Source organism: Jatropha curcas, chromosome 11, assembly GCF_041381405.1.
Source record: "Jatropha curcas cultivar XTBG-Jc1 chromosome 11, XTBG_Jcur_1.0, whole genome shotgun sequence".
Classification (NCBI taxonomy): Eukaryota; Viridiplantae; Streptophyta; class Magnoliopsida; order Malpighiales; family Euphorbiaceae; genus Jatropha; species Jatropha curcas.
The window spans coordinates 23,497,568-23,503,518 of record NC_143161.1 but is presented as its reverse complement, the minus strand read 5'-3'; the positions used below and the strand labels follow the sequence as shown (position 1 = coordinate 23,503,518).

The window sequence follows — 5,951 nt, the reverse complement described above, 5'->3', positions numbered from 1 at the left end:
TTGTTCCACTTGTTGTATCACGGTTTAACAACATGGTTGAACAAAAAACAACATTCTGAACCCACAAAATGACCATATAAATGATGAACCAGCAAATAATGAACAATTCACGAATGATCAAGTGGTTTCACAAGAAATAGCATTACGGAGGTCACAAAGGCAAAGAAGGCCAGCTATTTCTAGTGATTATGTGTAACATCCCTTCCCGGTCCACCCGTTAACTCAAATGAACCGAGCTGAGACGCTACAATCTGGTTGAACCTATGTCCTTTCATGCTAATATCATGTTGTATGCTGATTATGATGTCAAGCTGTTGCTTTTTACATTAGGAAAATATAGATATGTACTTAATATTTTTACAAGACATGATACTAATTTTCAAAATGAAATGGGCCCAACTGTGTGCCCTGTACATGCCATGATAAGGATAGACAGAATCAAAATATCCAAATGAGTAGCTACCCTGAAGACTGAGTCTTCCACAGATGAACTGCAGCAGTTGTAAGCTGATTCTCTACGGTCCAGTCTCGAAACCTACGAGTTAAATAAATAACTCGCTGAGCCAATAATGCTCAGTGGATATCTCAATTTAATAAGAAATAAAACAATAAATATATAAGCACACATATCATTATACTTTCATGATTTTACCTGCTGTTGTATAAATTTTGCAACTTTTATTAACCATCGTATACTTTATAAATAATAAATCACATAACTGCATGGCTCCATAAGGTTATAGTGAAACCAAAGTGATAAGAAAAACTGTATGAACTGTATGAAACTGGATGAATACTGTATGGCTGGGCTGTTATGGCCCGTATATAAATCATATCCACTCAACAGCCTGTAGCTGGAGTACCAAACTGTATGGGGTGCAGATCTGCTATCCTATGTCGCGACATAGTCTTATCTACGTGGTTTCTGCCTAACCTTAATGGAGCATATTATGTGTATTGTGATAATACAAGAATTATTTAGAAAATATCTAATGAGGAATAATGCATACCATTGATAATGTATAAAGTAACTTGCATGGAAATACTCTAGCTATTGCACCCGCGATGCAATTCTTACTAATATTTATGTAACTAAATTTTACCATTCAGATTAAGGAAATTCTTAGTTTGAATTAAGTTCACTTAGAAGGTAAAATGCAGTAATAATTTTCGGGTGAATGAATCTACATATGCATTCCAACATCATTTCTAATGTGTTCTTGAAATCTGCCAGACAGCCTGTACATGTTTCACAAATCCTATCATAACTCTTTCTGTATACGTCCAATTTAGGTTATTCTAAATTCTATGGTTAGCTAACATCTTAAGGTACAAAGTTTTCTTCTATCACATCTCTTAATTACGTTGGCAAGGTAGTCACATATTGAGCTCAAGTAGCAACTGCCAGTCTGCCCTGCTGTTGGTTTCTAGCCTGCCCAGTTTATACTATTTTGGTCATATCTCTCAATTTATAACTCCAATTTAGGTGATTCTACATTCTATGGTTACCTAACACATTAGGCTACAAATTTGTCTTCTACCACATCTCTTAATTACGTTGGTAAGGTAGTCAAACATTGAGCTCAAGTAGCAACTGTCAGTCTGCCCTGCTGTTGGGTTCCAGCCTGCACAAGTTATACTATTTTGGTCACAAATCTCAATATATAACTCCAATTTATGTGCTTCTGCCTTCTATGGTTAGCTAACACATTAGGCTACAAATTTGTCTTCTACCACATCTCTTAATTACGTTGGTAAGGTAGGCAAATATTTACCGAAATGAGCAACTTCCAGTCCGTCCAAACTGTTGATTTCCAGCCTGCACAGTCTGTACTATTTTGGTCATATCTCTCAATTTATAACTCCAAATTAGGTGATTCAAAAACTCATGGACAGATAAAACATAGAGGAACAAATAACTCTTCTATACCACTTCCTAATTCCATCGTTAAACAGAGTCAAAATCAGGGTGAAGTTACTGGTCAATGGTCCAACAAACTGGGTTCAGCATGAAATCAATATCTACTTCATTCATTCAATTCATCCCATGCTTTATCACCATTTACAGACCTCTAATTCAACATTCAGCAATATATGTTTTCATTATCAACACACTACACAAGTTTTCATGCAAGAAAATGTGAAAAACTAAAAGAGATATCAAACCTTCAACCAAAAGAGCTTTAAATCCTCTTCTTAGCTTCCTTTTCTTCCAACTTTGAGTTCCCCTCTCCTATACATAATAACTCTTAGAAATCATCTAAAATATCACAAAAGTATGAAAATCAAGAAGGGCTACTTACTTGGATAGAGTTCTAGGTTGAATTTAGTGTTTAAATCACATGAAAATGGATGGAGAAAGGAACGAGATGAAGAGAAAGATGAAAGGAGATGAAGAGGAAGATGAAGATGAAGAAGACGTTGAAGATGAAGATGAAGAAAATGAAGAAGGCAAACTGAAATGGAAGTCTCGTGTAGTCCAAATTTATCTTTGATTGTGTGTTAAAAATTACCAAATAGTACCTATATTTTCCATATGTTACATTTTAATACCTAAACTTTATATTTTAGTGCAAGTAAGTCCTACTCCTTATACTTTGATCTTTTTGTTTCATTCAAGTAAGTCCACTTCTTTTACTTATTTAAGTTACATCCCATTCTACCCCACTCTGGATTTAAATGGCTCGAACTGGGTTCTTGTTCGGCCCAACTCGACTCGACTCTATGCAACGATTCGATTCAGTAGGATGTTACATTATGTGGTTTACTCACTTGAGCATGAATGTGAATTGAGCATTGATAAGGATCCAGTCTCTTTCAAGAAAGCCATGGAATGTGATAATTCTAAAAAGTGGTTTAATGCCATGAAGGAAGAAATGCAATCAATGAGTGATAATCAAGTCTGGGATTTAGTCGAGTTGCCTGAGGGGTTAAAACAAGTTGGTTGTAAATGGGTTTTTAAGACCAAATGAGACTCTAAGGGCAACATTGAAAGATATAAGGCCAGACTTATTGCTAAAGGTTACACTCAGAAGGATGGCATTGATTATAAAGAGACCTTTTCTCCAGTTTCCAAAAAGGACTCTTTAAGAATTATTTTGGCTTTGGTGGCTCATTATGATCTAGAGCTTCACCAAATGGATGTAAAGACAACCTTTCTTAATGGTGACTTAGAGGAGGAAGTATATATGGACCAACCAGAGGGGTTTGTAGTCACAGGAAAGGAAAAGTTGGTGTGTAAGTTAAAGAAGTCAATATATGGACTGAAGCAAGCTTCCCGTCAATGGTATCTTAAGTTCAATAATACCATCACTTCATATGGTTTTATAGAAAACACTATTGATTGGTGTATTTATATGAAGGTCAGTGGGAGCAAGCTCATTATGTTGGTCCTATATGTTGATGACATTCTTCTTGCTCCGAATTATGTTGGGTTGTTGCATGATGTAAAGGGTTTTCTCTCTAAGAACTTTGAAATGAAAGATATGGGAGAGGCATCCTTTGTGATTGGAATAGAAATATTCTGTGATAGATCACAAGGACTGTTAGGATTGTCTCAAAGAGCTTACATTGATAAGGTATTAGAGAGATTCAGAATAGAAAAATGCTTCGCAGGAATAGTTCCAATTCAGAAAGGAGATAGGTTCAACGAAATGCAATGTCCTAAAAATGATTTAGAACGTAAAACGATGGAGTCTATTCCATATGCGTCAGTGGTTGGGAGCTTAATGTATGTTCAGACATGTACTCGACCAGATATTAGTTTCATCGTAGGAATGTTAGGGCGATATCAAAGTAATGCCGGGATGGACCATTGGAAAGCTGCAAAGAAAGTACTTAGGTATTTATAAGGCACTAAGGATCATATACTCACTTATAGAAAGTCTAGCCATCTAGAACTGGTGGGATACTCGGATTCAGACTATGCCGGTTGTGTAGATTCGAGAAAGTCTATATTTGGCTACTTGTTTCTTCTAGCTGGAGGAGCAGTATCATGGAAAAGTGGAAAGCAGTCTCTCATTGCTACTTCCACTATGGAGGCTGAATTTGTGGAATGCTTTGAGGCCCCTGTTCATGCATTATGATTGCGGAACTTTGTCTCAGGTCTAGGCATTGTCGACAGTATAGCTAGACCATTGAGAATTTACTGTGATAATTCCGCAGCTGTCTTCTTCTCTAAGAATGATAGGTACTCTAAGGGTGTAAAGCACATGGATTTAAAGTACCTATCTGTGAAAGAAGAAGTGTAAAAACACAAAGCGTCAATTGAGCATATCGGTACTGATCTGATGATAGTGGATCCATTAACTAAAGGCTTATCGCCCAAAATCTTCACTGGCCATATTGATAGGATGGGCATTATAGATAAGTCCTTGTTAGCATGATGTTTAAACGTGTATATATATATACATATGATTATTTTGCTCATATTATTGTGACACTTGGGAATTCAATTAAAGATGTGTTTTGCTTATTTATATGTTATCCACATTATAAATTTATACAATAATGGTTTGAGTGAGATAACAATAACAATTGATTGTAACAATGTATTGTTTGTTGAATAGTTTCTCCATTAAAGTTTTATGAATTGAAGCGGTCTGTGATATATGGAAGGAATCATGTCGATTAATGACTTGTGACCGCCATGGCACATTGAAAACCAAGTTGAAACGGGCAACGAACTAGGCATCAAGTGACTAGGGTCTTCCTCAGCGGCTTCTTCAGAGCGGTGGATTTCCGGTGGGAAATTGTTGAAAATCAGTGCAAATCAAAAGAGCTCAAAAATGACCTCTCTCCATTTGCATTGTCATATATCAAACTATAAATAGAATTTTTGAGTGATTCAAGTTGGACTAGAAACTAGACATACCAGAGCTTTCTAACGATATATTGCATGCGAAAATCGGACTTAAAACAAGCCCAACGCGCAAAAATCGTATGCGAGAAAGAAGTTGAAAATTTGCCATATGGACAATGATGCCCCAAAAACGAAAACTGCATTTATCCCACATTAGAAAGATATGGTTTCTACCTTTTAACATTTTCCTATATAAGGGTCAGTGCCCCTTCACTCTAAATCACACTGTCTCACTCTTGCTCCTTGCAAAGTACGTTCTAGAAGCCTTAGTTTGAACGTTCCTTTGGCTTTCTAGCTCTCTTCTCATCTCCTCCATTCTTATTGCATTATTTGCTTTACCTTATTTCTTTTGAATAAATGCCATTCTCTTCATCTTAGCTCTATTTTTTATTTGGATTGAAATTAATTAAGGTCAAATAATTGATCATTTAAACAGAAAATTTAATCCTCACAATCCTTCTTAGTTTTCATTGGTTAGTGCACTTTTCTAAATCTAAAGTCAAATTAGGTTTTTATTTTCAAGTTTACCTCAAAATGAAATTTAAATGGCGACTCTACAAAATCCTTCCATGAACCTAAACCAAATGAGCATTTCAATCCCATTTAGCGGATTGGACCTAGCGCTCGGATTGGGGCTTCACAACTTGCTCAACTTTTATGGAGGTTAAGTCGCTTGGACCTAGCGCTCGGACACAACAGGTTACATTATTCTATTGTTTGTTAAATGGTTTAGTCATCTTTTAAACATGTTTTTGCTAGAATAGTTAGATGTTTTTTCAATGGTAATCTGGGCGTTATGGAGAGTAAGAAGCCTTCTATTGGTTCTTTCTATGAAAAGAGCAATGAATCCACTAGCTGATAGTTTGGGTTGAAGAATTGTGAGGATGCCAGGGGTGTGAAGTACACCAACTAAAAAATACAGTGCACTTGATTTGACTTCTAGGTTATGGTTTTGGATCCACGGTAAACGCTTCACTGATTGTGCAATTTCAAATAAATTTGAACAGAAAAAATTATAAAGAGAGTTTGATTATTTGAAATGTAAAGGAAATTTGATTCTTGAAATGTAAATTGCTTACTTGTATTGAAA

The 5,951-nt window shown here is 35.9% G+C and overlaps 1 long non-coding RNA gene across 1 annotated transcript; it reads right to left on the bottom strand.

Moving 5' to 3' along the window:
• Window positions 1–298: 298 nt before the first annotated feature.
• Window positions 299–2,725, bottom strand: LOC149492769 (uncharacterized). The gene is made up of 3 exons (XR_016318948.1): window positions 2,304–2,725; window positions 2,167–2,233; window positions 299–535 (listed from the first exon to the last, which is right to left on the bottom strand). It is a non-coding gene; the product is annotated as an uncharacterized LOC149492769 (long non-coding RNA).
• Window positions 2,726–5,951: the final 3,226 nt, after the last annotated feature.